Below are 20,150 nucleotides of genomic sequence, written 5' to 3'. Positions count from 1 at the left end.
CTATCCAATTTGATCCTGTCCGCCAAAAACAGATGGATGGTGGTTTTATTCCCCATTCATCCAGCGGATCGGATCAGATGGCATTGAATGGAAATAGACAGGTGGTCTGTTTTCATCTGATTGCCCCATAGAGGAGAGGGGAACTGCATCCGTGTCCATGTACTCAATATATACAAATATAGAACATTACAAACAATTATACAGTATTTAACAAAATTAAATACCAAAATTCTAGTAATCCACACACATGTATAATATGTATATTGGTTGTTACACTGTCAGCTTAGAAAAACAAATGAGGTCTTTTACTAATTGTGCATTGTACATTTCAGTACTCATACACTTTGTACTTAGTTTTTCTGCACAGTTGTGCGTTTCTTTTGATGTATTTGATGTTTGCGCTATCTTGCCTGAGGGGATTTAGACCCTGTTTACCTCATGTTACTGTGCACAACCAGCTGTTCCTTTAATACCATGTGTCTCATGGTCTTTTTTTTTTTTTTCTTTTACTGGGTTTTGTTGCTACGCAATTAGAAAGTCATCATTACAGTTGTCAGGTTGAACAATTAGATGAGGATAGGAGAATGACACCTGAGTTCCTATTTAAGGCCTTTTAGTATTTAAGTAAGCTGCTCTACTTACATGCAGTTGCTATTCTTCAAGAGCAAACGTAGCTAAAACATTAAAAATTAATTTTCACCAGAACGATGTTCCACATAACAGCCTAATAATAACAGAGGCTGATTCTTTAAAAGTAATATAGTATAAAAACTCAAAATTTCAGCATTTTAGATGTTTTTTTTTTAACACACTACTGTGAGAAAGGTAACGTGCTGTTGATAGAAACCAGTCAAACCTGAAATTAAGTATGCATGCATATTAATAATTTGAGGCAATATCTCCTTTGGGCTCTACAAGGTTATAGTGGTGTATTGTTTTTATGATTAATGTTTGTTGCAATGAGACTGACGTAAAATGCATTTTTTTCCCATGCAAAAACTTTAGTAACAGACAAGAGAAAAAATATTATAGATTATATAAATGCAGTACCCAAACCCTTAACAAACTAGTCAACTACATTATATAATAATCACTGTATCATTCAAATTGTAAACATTATATCAACCAAATGCAAATATAATATTCCAAAAAGTAATGCAAAGATTGTTTTGTGCACTGAAAAAAAGAAGTGTGATTAACATCCTGTGCCTTGACGTGTCCTTTTTTGCAGATATCCTTTTTGTGCTTAACAATTAATGTGATATTAGCAGGATCAACAGGTGAAATAAAAAAAAATAAAACCTGAAAAATTTATATTAATTCATCCATTACAGCCTCATTAATTATTTTCAATATTTGGTTTGGTGCCTTAGGCTGGGTTCACACTGCTGCAGTGCGAATTTAACGCGATTTTGTTCCGATTGCGTTGCAAATTTGCATTGCGAATTCTTCATTTGTTCTTGCGAATTTACAGCGATTATACGGCTAACATTGCGAATTGGTTGTCAAATTGGGAGGGTAAAGCGATTTTATGTCTGTCCAATAGAGTACAGTGTTTATGCTGACGTATAAAGAGCTGTATCACTTCCTGTTCTATCCCTGGTTTGTGTAGTGTGTGGAGAAGAACGTGTGTTTGTGTGTCCGCATGTATCAGCAGTCATTGCCCTTGGTTATGGCAGCAGTTGTAACTGCTACAGCTGCAGTCATGATAAAAAAGAAAAAAGCCAAGTTGAGGAGGAGGAGGATGATGCAGAGAAGTAGAAGGTACTGGGTCCACCCTGTAATTGCAAATAGGGAGGAGAGAGGCCAGTTCAGGCTAATCTATAATGATCTACGTGCTCATAATGATACATTTTTTAACTACGCTCGTATGTCAGTGAGCAGGTGAGTAAAATTCCTTCAGCCACCCTACCTACCTCCCCCCTGTATCCCTCCCCCACTAATCCTAACCCTTACCAGAACCCTAACCCTAATCCCAACCCTAACCCCCCAGTATCCCTCGCCCTCCCTAACCCACAGTACATCCCTCTTCTCATCCATTATCTCTCCCTCCCATCAATAAATGTTTGAGATATATCCTAGCTATCCTCCCTTTCACCCCACTTTCTCATCTGATTAATCTTCACATATCTACGCAATCTCAAATATTTTTGTATATATATAACTTTTAGCTTTGACGAATTGCTACGACTGACCTACAGCTATTTGGAACATCAGAACACCAACTTCAGGAAGAGTGTGGAACCAGCAGAGCGATTACTAGTAACCTTAAGGCAAGATATAGTACCTATTCTCATAGAAAAAAGGAAACCAATGCAAAGTATCTTCTAATCCAACATATTTGTTTAGGTTTATTTTTTTTAGAAATCAAATAAGCCAAAAAAGACAGTAAACATTTTGTTGAGAATGTAAAGTATTTAAATAACACAAACTATATTAAATAACATGTAACATAAAACATTTAAAACGATAGTCTTCACAGAAAATTAAAGGTATCGGCACCCTGTCCTGAAATATATTACTTTACCAGAAATATAATATTAACATAAAGAAACAAACACAAAATAAAACAATATTCTTCACAGATTATAATAAGTCTCTGCTCCCTTTTTAGAAATATTAGAACTCGGCCCTGGGACCTCTGAGTATTTTGGCAAAGGTGCACTCAAATAATTAGAATAGGTTAGCTGTCTTGATTGGGTGCCATATTGTGAATCAATAGGAGGCTCCCCGGATGCCATTCGAGGGATGGTAGAGGCCACAGGAGGATTTTTGGAGGACACGGGAGGTAATGTGGTGTAATAGTTGCCGCTATGGGCTTCTCTTGATCTAGAAGGCGGTACAATGTGTAGATTGTGTGGTCTGATGTTTAGGGAGATTTGAGAATTGGTGGGGGGCATTGGTGGTGTGAAATTTAGAGGTCTGACAGGGGGGGAAATCACAGTAGGAATAGGTGACGGAATGGGATGTGGGATGTCCGAAGTATTGATGTCATAAATACTTCTTACATTTTCAAAGCTTGAAGGGTAAGGGTTTGTTACATTTTGGGGTGGAGGAGGATCGTTGGATAATGAGGACGGATGTCTGGGAACAGTGAATGAGTATATGCACTGCTGGACAGCCATTCTCATTGCAAAATATCTATCCTCTGGAACCTGTTGTACAAGAGGAAGTAAACTCATTATGAATAGAGTGTGAGGGCAGCGCTGTGCCTCAATTTGTTGGGAAATTCCGGACACAATGCTTAGCAGCTGCCCAGTCCCATCATCCTCCTCTTGCAATGGAGCTCTCCTGTTTGTTTGGGAGCGCCTATTAGATCTTTGCTGTGACTGTGATTGAATAGGAGCCGTTGATGCTTCAGCAGCAAAGGGCTCCTCCGGACCAGACTGCTCCATTGGAGACTGCAGCAAAGGGCTGCAGCCCACAATTTCCTCCTCAGCAGGAGCTTCCACTTGGTCTTCCGGAACCATAACTTCCTCCTCCTGCCAACTGGATTCGGTGCTGTAACATATAAAAGATTACTAAGAAATTATTGTGTAAATAGAGGGTAATTTATATCTCAGACAAAACAAAATAAAATGTAAATGTGGTAGATTGAGGAGGTATAGGGAAGGAAGGAGTGATGGTGAGAAGGAGGGTGGAGGGAGGGATAGTTAATAATTGATTACTTCCGCAGTTCCAGGACTGGTTTTAGAAAAGCCAGGTATCCAGCAAAGGCGTAGGGCTTTTTTCTGGAGGCAGCTGAGCCACTCTTGCTCTCCCGCAGATTTTTCACATATTTTGTGTATGTGTCACGTAGACTACGCCATCTTGTCTTGAGAGCGAAAACTGAAAAAAAGCAGGAACACTGTTAATTATGCTTCTCTTTCCTTTCAGGTACCTAGCTACCGGCAATTCATTTGCTAGTTTACAATTTGAATACAAGCTGGGAAAATCAACAGTGAGTTTATGCATGAAACCTGTGCAGCTATATGGCAAGTGTTAAAAGAGTTGGTGATGAAGAAGCCGACTAAGGAAGACTGGGCTAAAATAGCCGAAGTTTTTTGGCAGCGGTGCAATTTCCCAAATTGTGTGGGTGCAGTAGATGGAAAGCACATCCGAATAATCAGCCCAATACGTAGTGGCTCAAAATACTTTAATTATAAAAAGTATTTCTCAATTGTTTTAATGGCAGTGGCCGATGCAAATTATTCATTAACCTATGTGGATATTGGTTCATATGGAAGTAGCTCTGACTCAAGCATCTTCTCTCATTCATCCTTTGGCAAGATGCTTCGTGAAAACACATTGAACCTTCCAGATAGTCAACCACTTCCTGGAACCAATCAACCTCTGGAGCCTTATGTGTTTGTTGGGGATGAGGCATTTCCTATATCCAAGCATCTTCTACGCCCATATGCCAAAAGAGGACTTACCATTGAAAAGAGGGTATTTAATTACAGACTGACAAGGGCAAGACATGTAGTAGAGTGTGCTTTTGGCATACTTGCTAATAAGTGGCGTTTCTTGCACTCATCTATCTGCCTGAGTATGGAGCACGCCATCAGTGCAGTGCAAGCAGCCTGTGCATTGCACAATTTTGTTCGTGCTCGGGATGGATACATATTTGAGGACAGTTTGATGCATGACCTTGAAGAGCCAACGTGGATCGGAACCCGTGGCAACTACAATGGGGAAAATGTTCGCCACGACTTCACAGAGTACTTTATGTCCGAAAGTGGGCAGCTATCATGGCAGCTAGATGCAATTAATGCTTAAAAAATTAAAACACTGTACTCTGATGAACATACTACATGGTATAAATTAGATTTGTGTGAAATAAAATGTTACATTAGCTACAGTTCACATGTGTGTCTTGACATTATTTTACAGGGTGGGTGTGTGTGTTTGTATTTGTGTACATATAGATCTTAAAATAACATATCATTAATACATATAACCATAACAAGAACCAGCCTAACCCTAACCCTAATCTCAACCCTAATCTAAACACTAACCCTAACACTAATTGTAACCAGCCTAACCCTAACCCTAATCTCAAACCTAATCTGAACACTAACCCTAACACTAATTGTAACCAGCCTAACCCTAACCCTAATCTCAACCCTAATCTGAACACTAACCCTAACACTAATTGTAACCAGCCTAACCCTAACCCTAATCTCAAACCTAATCTGAACACTAACCCTAACACTAATTGTAACCAGCCTAACCCTAACCCTAATCTCAACCCTAATCTGAACACTAACCCTAACTGTAAACAAGCTAAGCACAGAGTGCAGGTAGCAATTGTACTTACGCAGGTCTTTCTGGACATTAGGTGTCAGGCTGTCCCACTCTGGAAACAGGATCTTGACTATCTCCTGCCATCCTTGGTTCTTCTTCCCAGTATCTTTGTGACGTGGGTCCCTGCAGTCCCAGAGGTATTGCCTTTGTTGGACCAGCCTTATCAGATCTTCATTCTCTATGCCAGTCTTTGTGCGCCTGTTTGCCATTGTGGTATGTGAATGAAGAGCACAGCACATGGAGAAAACAGGAAGGGAGTTAGTGAGGGGGAAGGGTGGGGCTGTGAGGGGAAAAGGATGGGAGGAGTTGGAGGGGGAAGACAAAAAAAAATATAGCAGTGATGTGAACGTCCTATTGCGTTTTCATTGCGAATTCAATTAAAGTCTATGGAGCTGAATTCGCATTGCACACGGATCAAATTCGCACATGACCTTTTTTTCCCGCAGGTTAGATTCGCAACGCATTGATGTGCACGGCAATAATGTTAAGCTATGTAATTTACATGACTTGCGAATTTGAGACATCGCAATGGCTCAAATTCGCAAGCAAATTCGCAGCAGTGTGAACCTAGCTGGAATGTTTGAAGGGTAGTATGATTACTCGGGTTTTTGGTGGAAGGGGGATGTAACGCACAAAGAACACATTTCATTTGGAGGAAAGAGTAGAGACGGGAGGGGGGAAGGTATAATTAGAATTTAAAAAAAAATTTTTTTTTTTTTGGTTATCATTTTGCTTTTCGTTTTTTAAGAGGGTGAGATAGTGGTTATGGATAAGCATGTATATATTTTGATAGATATATGAATATTTGCGATATGAAGTCTGTTTTAATGGCTATGTTGAAAATTAATAAAATTTAATAATAAAAAAAAAAAAAAAATCATCCATTACATACACTCACTTACTTATGCTTAAAGGGTAACGCCACTTTTGTGGGGAAAAAAAAAGCAAATAAAGAAAAAATAATATAGCGTATACAATTGTGACACAAATCATATTGTAATTGAATGTTATTAAAAATGACCTTCCTTTTTCAGTCTGCAGCTCTGTAATTTTCTGAAAATGTAATGCAATATGGCTACCTGGTTTTGTTCTGTACACAGAATGTGTACTGACCACCCCCCAGAAACATAATTTTCTGCTTGTGTGATTGGCTCACCGATTTTCCCAGAAGTCTGCCCAAGATACAGGTCAGATTTCAGGCATCCCCTGGAAGAAAAATTTAATTTTTGGTGAGATACTTCCCAATAGGAACACGTCTAAAGGGATGAGGGCCCAGCAGATTTCCTCATTAGTGCTCTGCAGCTGCACAGTTGATTGATAATTATTAAACCACTCCCATTAGACCCACTCAGCACAGAGGTACAAACAGGGATTTCTTCAGAATAACAAAAGGTAGGAATCAGCAATAGAGGTTGTTATAATCCTTCCAATGTACATAGATCACCCAGAGGTGAATATTTTTTTTTCTCAACAAAAGTGAAGTTACGCTTTAAACATGCTTAAACTGGAAAGCTACAATATATAACATTTTTATTATTGGGTTTAGATACTCTTTAATGGAAATTCTAGTGAGAGTTGTAGAAAAATGCATATAAATGGTTAAAGTAAAAAAACAGTGTTGGGCTGATGCCATACCTCAAAACTACTTGTTGTAAGCCAGGACAAATGCGAGGAAACAATATTTTCGAGCATAATTCACAATTCATGTACAGAGCCTTGCATGTGAGACCCAATTTTGTTGTAGTGAATTTGTCTATTAATAATTAATGGTAAGTCAATGTTTTTACTGCAATGTTTTCCACAATACCTGTGGTTTTATAGACACACCCAAAGCTGCTATGACTAAAATGTTGCTTTACCTCGGGCACAGAAACACTTCCACCAAAGTAAAGTCTCATGAGCTGAACACAACAAAGTGTTTAAGGTAAAAAAAGTGCTGGGAAGGTTTTTATAATTTGCTTTAAATGTCTATTATACAAAACCTAGCAAGCTAACATCTAAAAGTACTAGGAAACATTATGCCTTGTTTGTTTACCTAGTTTGTATATACCATATATAGAGAATACATATATAGAGAGTTTATCTTTTCATCTAACACAAGTATGTGTTTTGCTAAAACAAATGTGTAGTATATTGCAGATTACTAATCCTTAGATGTGGTGGCTGAATTTGTTTGTTTGTTTTCTTTTTTTTTAGGCTTTGCTTTCCCTTGGAGATCTGGCCAGTAACACTCCTCCAGTTCCCCACAGTGGATGAAGTAGCACAGGGGCACCTTTGGACAGCAGCATTGTCAGTCTGGGGGGAGAGAAGTGTTAGATAAACTAATAGATTTCAATACACTAACAAATTGAAGTCAAACTCCAGCTCACACTTTATAAGCAGTTACAGAAAACAGTTATTTTTTTTCTTTTGGGATAAAGGTGTTACATAAATAAATAAAAGCTGATCATTGTAAGCACCCTTGCCATCTCTTGAATTCCCACATCTGCAGGAGTGTTGTTGTGTTGAAAAATACCAGATTTACTGTTTTGATTACCAGATGTAAATAAAGGAAAGAATGCCTAAAAAATAGGACACTAATGTAACCATCACCTCTTAGAATTGGTAAGCTGCAGTATAATAAATATTTGCTTTTGGGTTTAACACTGCTTTAAGATGGCTCTGCACAATACAATAGAATCATAATACAGTGGAGGTCATTTACTATAGCGCTAAAAAATTATCCTGCAGTGCCAAAAAATAGCTCTCAAAAAAGGCCAGAAAGACTTCGACTCTCAGAAACTCAGCGCAAATGCAAATGGAAAGCAGTGCTATTACCGGCAATAATGCCTGTCAGATCACATATGCTGGAATAGTGGAAGTCAATGAGGCTCAAACCTGCAAGGCTTATATGCAAGTTCCGCAAGCTAAGGGGATTTCTGTGGTGTCAGAGGGGGGCGGGGTCACATGTACATGTCACCGGTAACACCGTGGCATTTCACAGTTGCGTCAGAGGGAGGCGGGGTCACCCGCACACATCACGGGTGGCCCCGCCCTCAGCTTTTTCAGAACTGTCATGGCAGTCCTAGCGTCATTCGGCGGGCTCCTCCCATGGAGGCAGATCGTGTTGTGGCAGCATCTTTATCCGGGGACGAGGAAGGATTACATCGCTGGAATTTTTTTTTCTTTTGTAATAAAGGACTTGTCCAATGCTGTCTGTGTGTTTTTTACAATTTTTGACACTTTTTTGTGAAATGGTAGGAGTACAATGTTCCCGTTACCATTTCACACAGGGGGGCGGCATCTTGGGGTCCCCTTGTTAAAGGGGGCTTGCAGATTCTGATAAGCCCCCCCGCCCGCAGACCCCCACAACCACCAGGCAAGGGTTGTGGGGATGAGGTCCTTGTCCCCATCAACATGGGGACATCCTCCCCATGTTTAGGGCATGTGGCCTGGTACTGTTCAGGAGGGGGGTGCTCTCTCGCCCCCCCCTCTTTTCCTGCGGCCTGCCAGGTTGCGTGCTCGGATAAGGTTCTGGTTTGAATTTCTGGGGGGACCCCCACGCAATTTTTTTTTTTCTAATTTTGGTTTGGGGTTCCCCTTAATATTCATACCAGACCCATAGGGCCTGGTAATGGACTGTGGGGGAATCCCATGCCGTTTTTTTTCAATGACTTTTATGTGTATTGCCGGGACCGACTCATTATAGCCGCAAGTACTTTTAAATGACTTTTTTTCCTTTAGAAATGTCATTTTGCTCTCGGACTGTTCTAAACACAGGAAACATGCGCCCCTTTACAGGCATATTATAGACACCTCCCAGGTACGAAATTTAAAGGAATATTTCACTTTTATTGTTTCACTTTAAGCATTATTAAAATCACTGCTCCCGAAAAAACGCCCGTTTTTAAAACTTTTTTTGCATTGATACATGTCCCCTGGGGCAGGACCCAGGTCCCCAAACACTTTTTATGACAATAAATTGCATATAAGCCTTCAAAATTAGCACTTTTAATTATTCATGTTCGTGTCCTATAGACTTTAATGGTGTTCACATGTTCAAATGGATTTTTTGCCTGTTCGCATGTTCTGCTGTGAACCGAACCGGGGGGGTTGTTTGGCTCATCCCTACTGGAGACATGCTTGGCCATTCCATCACCTTTACCCTCAGCTTCTTTAGCAAGGCAGTGGTCATCTTGGAGGTATGTTTGGGGTCGTTATCATGTTGGAATGCTGCCCAGAGGCCCAGTTTCTGAAGGGAGGGGATCATGCTCTGTTTCAGTATGTCACAGTACATGTTGGCATTCATTATTCTCTCAATGAACTGTAGCTCCCCAGTGCCGGTAGCACTCATGCAGCTCAGACCATGACACTCCCACCACCATGCTTGACTGTAGGCAAGAAATACTTGTCTTTGTACTCCTCACCTGGTTGCCTCCACACATGCTTGGCACCATCTGAATCAAATAAGTTTATCTTGATCTCATCAGACCACAGGACATGGTTCCAGTAATCCATGTCCTTAGTCTGCTTGTCTTCAGCAAACTGTTTGCAGGCTTTCTTGTGCATCATCTTTAGAAGAGGCTTCCTTCTGGGATGACAGCCATGCAGATCAATTTGCTGCAGTGTGCAGCGTATGGTCTGAGCACTGACAGGCTGACCCCCCACCCCTTCAACCTCTGCAGCAATTCTGGCAGCACTCATATGTCTATTTCCCCAAAGACAACCTCTGGAAATCATGAACACCTGCACTCAACTTCTTTGGTCGACCATGGTGAAGCCTGTCCTGATCTGAACCTGTCCTGTTAAACCGATGTATGGTCTTGGTCACTGTGCTGCAGCTCAGTTTCAGGGTCTTGGAAATCTTCTTATAGCCTCGGTCATCTTTATGTAGAGCACATCAACACCAAATTTAACACACCTGCTCCCTATTCGCACCTGAGACCTTGTAACACCAACGAGTCACATGACACTAGAGAGGGAAAATGGCTAATTGGGCCCAATTTGGACATTTTCACTTACGGGTGTACACACTTCTGTTGCAAGCAGTTTAGACATTAATGGCTGTGTGTTGAGTTATTTTGAGGGGACAGCAAATTTACACTGTTATAGAAGCTGTACATTTACTACTTTACATTGTAGCAAAGTGTCATTTCTTAAGTGTTTTCACATGAAACGATATAATAAAATATTTACAAAAATGTGTACAATGGTGTCCCTGGGTTAGCAGCAGGTGAATGATAAAAACAAAAGGCCCAGTTTGAGCCCTGGTTCACACTGACAGAGGGAGGAAATCGTTCAGCTGAAATCACACAATTTCATTCCCGCATATCAGTCCCGACTGCAGGGGGAATTTCAGAGACATCTGTGCAGGTTTCTGCACTGATATCAATACAAATTGCACCCCAAAGTCGCACCAATTAAAACAGTGCAATTGCCACCGCTTTGACATGTCAACTTAGCGTTCGCAATGGATACAGCACTTTGTCACGCTGCAATGTTAAAAATGGTTTAATACAGCGCACTCTCTTCTTTATAATGTGACAAGAATTAAGTAGTTTTGCTGCTCATATTCATACACTTCTCACAAACTTATTTCTTTACTATTTATCGGGATTCCCTCAATATATTTTAATTTGTCACATCTCACAACATTATTTTGGTGTTTTTTTTTTTTTTGGTTTTTAAGGCCAATTATTTTTTTTTTGGTTTGTATTTTTTCAAGGCTTATTTTTAGTTTTTGGGATTTTTATTTGTACTCTTGAAAATTTTTGTGTGTGTTTTTTGTGTCAAGTTACCACAACACCATTTATATGTTGTTCTATTTAATCTGTAGGAGATTGTTTGGTGTTGTTGTCCCTTGTTAATTTCACATTTTATGTTAGAAATGTACCTGAATAGTCAACAACAAACTGTCCTTTTTGGATGAAAACACACATAGGAGAGTATAATTTTCCAAAAAATAAATTTTATTAAGGGCTCACAACTAAACAAAGAGAGAGGCAACGCTGGAGAAACTGCAGAAATGGGTGAAGCCTTGGACCCCCAGGGCACACATCAACTATTTTCAAGCAAAATTGGTGGCAGAGATCCGGAAAGCAGCAGATGACATCTGTGTCCCCAGGCTGTGGTCATACGAGAGACTGCAGCTTTTGTCAGACCAGACTGAACCCAGGGTCATTACTCTCTTGTCTTCCTTCCACACTTCCTTCCACGCGGTGGCTCTGGTGGTGGAGTTGTGGCAGGAGGAGGAGGAGGAGGAGGATGGTCCAACTCAATCACGTCGGTCTTGGGTGTATGTTCCCCACTCACCCCCTTAGTTAGGACTTTATAAATAAGTTGCTCACACAGGAGGCGTTGACCCTCCTGCATGTCCTGCAGTTTGGTGGCAGCCATACAGGCAAAGGCCTCTTCAGGAGTGGGTAAGGCTCGGAGGGACGCATAAGCCTCCTGAATGAGCCTGAGTGCTGAATCCTGCATGGGAGTCGCCTTCCTCGCTCTTTTATATGGAAGGCGGAGGGGAGGAACCTGCGATTCGGTCAGGCTGCGACTGGTCCCAGGCTTCTCTTGGCTGACACTTAGCCCCGCCTCCTCCTGGCTGCCACTAATCCCCGCCTCCTCCTGACTGCCACATTCCACAACCTCCTCCTGGCTGAGGTCTTCCTGTGTATGAAAAAGGGACATTGTTTTAGTTTTTTATTCATCAATCACACACAATTTTCACCTCCTGACTGTTGCAAATTGAATGTTATCAAATATAACAGACTAGCATTCTGAGCCCAGCATTTTTCATTCTTGTCCCAATTATTTTTGCCCACTACTGTCTATTGATATGTAAAACACTTTTTTCAATCAGCAATTAGTGATTAATAATAACATCTAGTAAACATCATTTATTTATTGACCAGAAATCTGTAGAACAATGCTATACTGACTCCAGCTGGGCTCCTCCACTTCTTCCTGGCTGGAAGGCCCAGGTTGGACATCGGAAGCCTCAGCTGGGGTGGAAGGAAGAGTGGAAGGAAGAGTAGAGAGGGATTCCCTGACTTCAGTGTGGTCTGACAGAAATCGCAGTCTCTCATAGTACCACAGCCTGGGGACATAAATGTCATCTGCTGCAGCTCCGGACCTCTGGGAATCTGTGACCTTCTTACGCTCCCTAAGATAAGTGCTCCTCAGGCCACCAATTTTGTTTTTTAAATAGGGGATGGTTGCTGTGGGGACCACCGGCTTCACCAACTCCAGCAGTTTCTCCAGCGCTGCCTGCCTCTTTTGTTTATTATTATAATGGGGATGGCTCACCTGCCACAGACAGGGCAGCTCCTTGTATTTGTCTATGAACAGGGGGAGGAAATTGTGGTCGTTGAACCCATGGCGAAAGTGGTCAAGAGTCTGCACCGGCATTTCGGGGTACGACGATCGAAAGATCAGCTAAGGAAGCGGTGGTCGGACCTGAAATTACGAGAACATGAGCAGTACAGAAAGATCCGGAGAGTGCCGCAAAAAAGTAAGTAGTTGTCCTGTGTTCCTACTCTTCATGTTTCTTACGTTCATGCTGCTCCATGTGCTTTTCTTACAAGTCTACATTTTTAAATGGCAAATTTCATGTTCATGGGTACATTATTCGTTCGTATCAAACATTTTTCTTTCGGCCTAAAACACCATTGTTTAGGCCATATGCATTGGGCCACAATTTTTACGCCCTACTTATCAGAAACTATTTTGGTTGGGTAGATGGCTTTGTTACTAGAAGAAAATGCAAACTAGATTCTGTGTAAGGAGAGGACACTGAGCAGCTGTTTTCACATCTGGACACTGGAGCACTAGTGTGGGACACAAGAACACCATTTTATTAGGGGGGTCACACAGGTGCTCCAGTGTATACTATAGGGGGGTCTCCATCTGTGAAGCTTGTACCAAACAGGTAAAGTAGCTTGACAAAGGACACTGAAAATGCCACATTTTGGAACTCTGCCAAAATAGACAATTGTACCCCACTTCCAAGCAATGTTTTATAATTATAGTTCTGCCATCAAATCACTGTGTGCTAAGTATAGCATTTTTGTTTGACATAGGGGAGAAAAGACTCGGAGGACACCCCTCATCTGAGGAGAACAGAGACCCCCCACCTCTGGAAGAAGGGGAAATACCCCCAACCCAAGAAGAGCAGGAGGAGGAAGAAGATGTGGTGGAAATTGTCACCACAACAGGTGAGTGTCTGCGACCACAGGCTCAGGTAAGAGATGGATGCCAGCATATTTTTGATACCTTTTTTTTGGGTTTCTCTCTTTTTAGGTGATCGTGATGTTGTGGATCCAGATCCTTTCACATCAGAAAGTGCCCAGATCCTGATCGGGGAGATCATGGGGTGTAATTTAGAATCGGAAAACCTCAATAAAAACATCAATGATGTTATTCAAAAATATAAAAACATCATTGATGTTTTGGGGCGAGTTTAAAACCCCTCCCGATCCCTTTGTTTTTTTGTGTGCTCCAATGTTCAAAATGTTTGAAAGATTTGTCGAAAAGCCTAATTTGGAGGATGCACACAGTGTGCCAACATGTGCTATTTGCCATCACGGGAGATCAATGGACGCGTTTTGGGGGTGCAACCCCTTCCTCAATAATAAAGTAGCTGAGAGGAAGGGGTTTCTCCCCCAAAACACGTCCCTTGATCCCCCGTGATGGCAGCTAGCACATGTTGACATTGGGAAATTTGTGTGCATCTTCCAAATTTGGCTTTTCCTGGGGTGACTTTACCCCATCTGAACGCAAGATCAAACACAGTTCCTAAATACTCATGTCTGATATTGCCTTCAAGTTCTACCAAATGTGAACTTTGTAAGTTCAAGATTTGTGTCTTTTTTGTTGGTTTTACACATGCCTGTTTTATCTTAAATGGACATTTATCTGTTTGATAATGCTACCCCAAAAATTGTTATACCACAAACATGTTTTTTTGTTAGAAAAACCTTTTCTAAATGCACATGTGATTGTGCAGGTATTAAAGAGATTGTTAAGCAAGAATGTGTGGATTATTGTGTCAACGCTCAAACACTTTGTTGGTGATGTAATTGCTGTTTTCAGTGAAAATGGGGGTTATTTCCTAAGGGCAAATCCTCTTTGCACTACAAGTGCAGTTTCAGTGCACTTGTAGTGCAAAGTGTCTTTGCCTTTAGTAAATAACACCCAACAGTGCTTCGTATAAGGTTACACAATCACGCCATTTTCTGGACTCAACACATTTCTGTCAGGGTCAGCTAAAACAAACACAAGCAGTAAATGTCCGCAAAGATTTTCTTTTTTTTGCTTTTTTATTTGATAAAGGCTTCACAAATTTGCTGGCATATTGATGGCGCCCCTACCCACAAAGAACTCCAGGTATCGTAACCGGACATCGCGGGCACTCAGGGAGGGTAAGCCAGGACGGCCACTTTCAAGTGCTGTCAGTGTTGTTTCATGGATCATTCCGGCCTCAGGCCCAACTGAGCCAGCATAGTTGGCGGAATGCTTGCGTAAAAAGTTATGGAAAATACAGCACGCCAGGATTATATGATTAAGTTTATACTCCGCCATATGGATGGGTGTCAGAAATAGGCGGAACCGGCTGGCCAGGATTCCAAATGTGTTCTCCACCACTCTTCTGGCTCTGGCCAGCCGGTAATTAAAAACCCTCTGTTCCGGGGTGAGGGTCCTCATAGGGAATGGCATAAGATGGTCCCCCAGCGCAAACGCTTCATCAGCAACGAACACAAATGGGAGTCCTTCCACATTGTCCTCTGGAGGTGGCAAGTCCAAGCTGCCATTCTGGAGATGCCTGTAGAACTCCGTCTGGGTGATGACTCCACCATCGGACATCCGGCCATTCTTCCCCACGTCCACATACAAGAAGTCGTAATTAGCCGATACCACCGCCAACATCACAATACTATTGAACCCCTTATAGTTGAAATAGTATGACCCCGAGTTGGGTGGTGGGACAATGTGGACGTGTTTCCCATCAATTGCCCCTCCGCAGTTAGGAAAGTCCCACCGCTCGGCAAAGTGGGAGGCCACAGTCTGCCATTCCTGTGGCGTGGAAGGAAACTGTTGAGGAAAACAAAAATAAATTAATATTTTTGCACATAAACATGGCAAGCAGATTAGACACAAACATTCTTGGCCAACCTCCAGATAGATTTACTAAGGGGAATTTAACCAAAGTATAAGGTACAGCTATCATATCCCCCCCCCCTCTCATGGGCCACTGCTAACATTATGGGGGGTGGGGAAATCTTGGACAGGTAACCCTCTCCACTTCATTGAGAGATGAATGCCTAAATACAGGGTATTACTTGGAACAGCCCCTCCTTAGTTACACTATTGGCAGCCCACTGGACAGGTAAGAAGTGTCCTAATACAAAGATCTAAATACACACTGTACACATTTGAGCACATTTGGACATTCTGCTATTACCTGTCAAGATAATAGAATACAAAAACTTTAAACAGTACCATTTGAAAGTATACAGGCAGGCCCTTGCACTACATGCTTTGGGGAATTCATCCATAAATCTGACCACTAAAGAGATGGGTATAGTGTGTATGGGTTTGGCAAAGTCAGCAGATAGATCATTGAGGATAAGTTAAGTGACTACATGAGGTGAATATAGGGCAGGAGAGCATGCTGGGGAGGTTATTGAAGGCCAATCTGTATGAAGGACCTAAAAAATTAATTACATAAAAATCCAGCATGAATGAGGACAAAGGAGACATTCACAGCATATTAAAATCATGGTAATTAGGGAATGAGGAAAGAAATACAATATATTATCAATCATTCAATACAATAAAATGTGATATTAAAGGATAAAAATCTTACCTTCATATACTCCTTCTGCAGGACCTGTATGATGGCAGAACAGGTCTCTGGGATAATGATCCCCAGAGCCTAGGGGGAGATGCCTGTCGAGAACTTGAGGTCCTGCAGGCTTCTCGCTGTCGCCAAGTACCGCAGGGTAGTGACGAGTCTCTGCTCCGGAGTGATGGCTTGCCTCATGCAGGTATCCTGCCAGCTGATATAGGGGGTCAGTGAAGCCAGCAGACGGTGAAACACGGGGTCCGTCATCCTGAGAAAGTTCCTGAAATCATCAGGATTATTCTCACGGATGTCACGGAGCAAAGGCATATGAGAGAACTGGTCACGCTTAAGCAACCAATTCTTGGTCCATGAACTCCTCCCCACCCTGTTCATGGACTGGACTTGTGTCAAGGTCAGGACCCCAACACCAAGCCCCCGCACAGCACAAACTCTACGAGGAGTACGTATACGCAACATGGCTAGAAAACGGTTGGCTGCTCAGAACAAAGTAACAGAACGCACTGAAGAACAGCAAGGCCTGTGAAGAGCGACCTGAAAAACAGTAACGAACGAACAAGAACACAATGACTACTTAAAGTCACGCGGAACTTGCTTGCATGCACTGAAGAGCAGATACAAACCCACAAGCACAAACTGAACAGCAGAAAACGATCTGAAAGCCACGAGTCTGAAAAAGCGCGAATCGTCTCTCACCAAACTTTTACTAACACGAGATTAGCAAAAGGAGCCCAAAGGGTGCCGCGTTTGGTTCTGAACTAGCCTTTTCTAGTCTCGTCGTACGTGCTTGATGTCACTGCATTGTTGGCGATCGGAAATTCCGACAACTTTGTGCGACCGTGTGTACGCAAAACAAGTTTGAGCCAACATCCGTCAGAAAAAATCCTAGGATTTTGTTGTCGGAATGTCCGAACAAAGTCCGACCGTGTGTACGGGGCATTAGACTTATTCAAAACACCCACCACCAGCCCACAATCCACACATACATACATTGGTGACCATGTTCTGCTGGAAGCTGCATTTCGGTGTACACGATTAAACAATGAGATCAAAAAGGGTAGAAGGTCAGCAGATGCTTCCAAACGATGTTTGAATGATCAGACAGGAACAATACACACACAACATTGACAGCATGGCCACATAAACCCACTTTTGATTGAAAAAATGCACAAGAATTTCATCAAATATCCCTAGTTGGGCATTTGTCAATAGGCACAATATCATTCCTTCTCCCCCACAAATCACAGCAAAAAACCTGACCTTCTCAGGCCAAAACGAACCCCCCTACTGCAGGCCTTTATATAATGCCCCGTACACACGGTCGGACTTTGTTCGGACATTCCGACAACAAAATCCTAGGATTTTTTCCGACGGATGTTGGCTCAAACTTGTTTTGCCTACACACAGTCGCACAAAGTTGTCGGAATTTCCGATCGACAACAACGCGGTGACGTACACCACGTACGACGAGACTAGAAAAGGCCGGTTCAGAACCAAGCGCGGCACCCTTTGGGCTCCTTTTGCTAATCTCGTGTTAGTAAAAGTTTGGTGAGAGACGATTCGCGCTTTTTCAGACTCGTGGCTTTCAGATCGTTTTCTGCTGTTCAGTTTGTGCTTGTGGGTTTGTATCTGCTCTTCAGTGCGTGCAGTCAGTTCGTATCGGAGTTTTCTGTGTGATCTTGCCTGCTCGTTGCTGTTTTTCAGGTCGCTCTTCACAGGCCTTGCTGTTCTTCAGTGCGTTCTGTTACTTCGTTCTGAGCAGCCGACCGTTTTCTAGCCATGTTTCGTATGCGTACTCCTCGTACAGTTCGTGCTGTGCGGGGGCTTGGTGTTGGGGTCCTGACCTTGACACAAGTCCAGTCCATGAACAGGGTGGGGAGGAGTTCATGGACCAAGAATTGGTTGCTTCAGCGTCACCAGTTCTCTCATATGCCTTTACTCCGTGAGATCCGTGAGAACAATCCTGATGATTTCAGGAACTTTCTCAGGATGACGGACCCCGTGTTTCACCGTTTGTTGGCTTTGCTGACCCCTTATATTAGCACGCAGGATACCTGCATGAGGCAAGCCATCACTCCGGAGCAGAGGTTGGTCGCTACCCTGCGGTATTTGGCGACAGGGAGAAGCCTGCAGGACCTCAAGTTCTCGACAGGCATCTCCCCCCAGGCTCTTCTTTGTGGACATTTACTGCTTGTGTTTGTTTGAGCTGACCCTGACAGAAATGTGTGGAGTGCAGAAAATGTCGTGATTGTGTAACCTTATACAAAGCACTGTTGGCTGTTATTTACTAAATGCAAAGACACTTTTCACTACAAGTGCACTTGCAACTGCACTGAAACTGCACTTGTAGTGCAAAGTGGATTTGCCCTTAGGAAATTACCCCCATTTTCTCATAAAACAACAATTACATCACCCCAAAAGTGTTGTAGCGTTGAGACAATAATCCACACATTCTTGATGAACAAACTTTTTAATACCTGCACAAGCACATGTGCATTTACCAAAGGTTTTTCTGACAAACCAACATGTTTGTTGTATACCAGTTTTTGTGGTGTCATTATCCAAAATCAAAATGTGCATTTTATAGAAAACAGGCATGTGTAAAACCAACAAGAAAGACACAAATCTTGATCTTACAAAGTTCACATATGGTAGAACTGGAAGGCAATATCAGACATGAGTATTTAGAAACTGGGTTTGATATAGCGTTCAGATGGGGGGAAATCACCCCTGGAAAAGCCAAATTTGGAAGATGCACACAAATTTCACAATGTCAACATGTGCTAGCTGCCATCACGGGGGATCAAGGGATGTGTTTTGGGGGAGAAAGCCCTTCCTCACCGCTACTTTATTATTGAGGAAGGGGTTGCACCCCCAAAACTCGTCCATTGATCTCCCGTGATGGCAGATAGCAAATGTTGGCACACTGTGTGAATCCTCCAAATTTGGCTTTGGGAAAAATCACAAAAACATTTAGCACATTGTAGCACACAAAAGAAGAAAGTGATTTGGAGGGGTTTTAAACTCTCCCCAAAACATCAATGATGTTTTTATATTTTGGAATAACATCATTGATGTTTTGCTTGATGTTTTCCAATTGTAAATTACACCCCATGATCTCCCCGATCAGGATCTGGGCACTTTCGGATGTGAAAGGATCTGGATCCACAACCTCACGATTACCTAAAAAGAGAGGAACCCCAAAATAAATTAGGTTTAAAAAAAATGCCGCAATCCATCTCTTATCTGAGCCTGTGGTCGCAGACACTCACCTGTTGTGGTAACTACTTCCACCACGTCTTCATCCTCCTGCTCATCTTGTGTTGGGGGGATTTCCCCTTCTTCCAGAGGGGGGGGGGGGCTCTGGTCTCCTCAGATGAGGGGTGTCCTCCGAGTCTTTTCTCCCCTATGTAAAACAAAAATGGTATAATTAGCACACAGATATTTAATGTCAGAACTATAAAGATGAAACATTGCTTGGAAGTGGGGTACAATTGTCTATTTTAGCAGAGTTCCAAGATGTAGCTTTTTTAGTGCCCTTTGTCAAGCTGCAATACTTTACCTGTTTGGTAAAAGCTTCACAGATGTAGCCCCCCCTATAGTATACACTGGAGCACCTGTGTGGCCCCCCTAATAAAAATGGTGTTCTTGTGTCCCACACTATAGTGCTCCAGTGTCCAGATGTGAAAGCAGCTGCTCAGTGTCCTCTCCTTTCACACAATCTAGTTTGCATTTCATTCTAGTAACAAACCCATCTACACAACCCAATTCTTTGAAGACAAGTATAGGGCGTCAAAATGGTGGCCAAATGCATATGGCCTAAACAATGGTATTTTATCGTCCGAAATAACAATGTGTGATCCGAACGAATAATGTGCCCATGAACATGAAAGTTGCCATTTTAAACTGTACAACAGTTCCTAAAAGCACATGGAGCAGCACGAACGTAATAAACATAAAGAATAGGAACACAGCACAACTACTTACTTTTTTGCAGCACTCTCTGGATCTTTCTGTACTGCTCATG

General features: G+C 42.2%; 1 protein-coding gene across 2 annotated transcripts in view; it reads right to left on the bottom strand.

The window, feature by feature from the left end:
• SLITRK6 (SLIT and NTRK like family member 6) overlaps positions 1 to 20,150 on the bottom strand; it is a 223,193-nt gene that overhangs the window by 40,650 nt on the left and 162,393 nt on the right. The window contains exon 1 of one of the 2 annotated variants that reach the window (XR_012241575.1): positions 6,922 to 7,042. The exons of the other annotated variant lie outside the window; for it this stretch is intronic. The gene's annotated coding sequence lies outside the window, so the exon portion shown is untranslated. Of the gene's footprint in view, positions 1 to 6,921; positions 7,043 to 20,150 lie in introns of those variants that run through there. 2 annotated transcript variants of the gene reach the window in all.

This window comes from Aquarana catesbeiana, linkage group LG02 (assembly GCF_042186555.1).
Source record: "Aquarana catesbeiana isolate 2022-GZ linkage group LG02, ASM4218655v1, whole genome shotgun sequence".
In the NCBI taxonomy this organism is placed as follows: domain Eukaryota; kingdom Metazoa; phylum Chordata; class Amphibia; order Anura; family Ranidae; genus Aquarana; species Aquarana catesbeiana.
The sequence above is the reverse complement of the archived record's forward strand: the minus strand, read 5'-3'. Positions and strand labels throughout refer to the sequence as shown.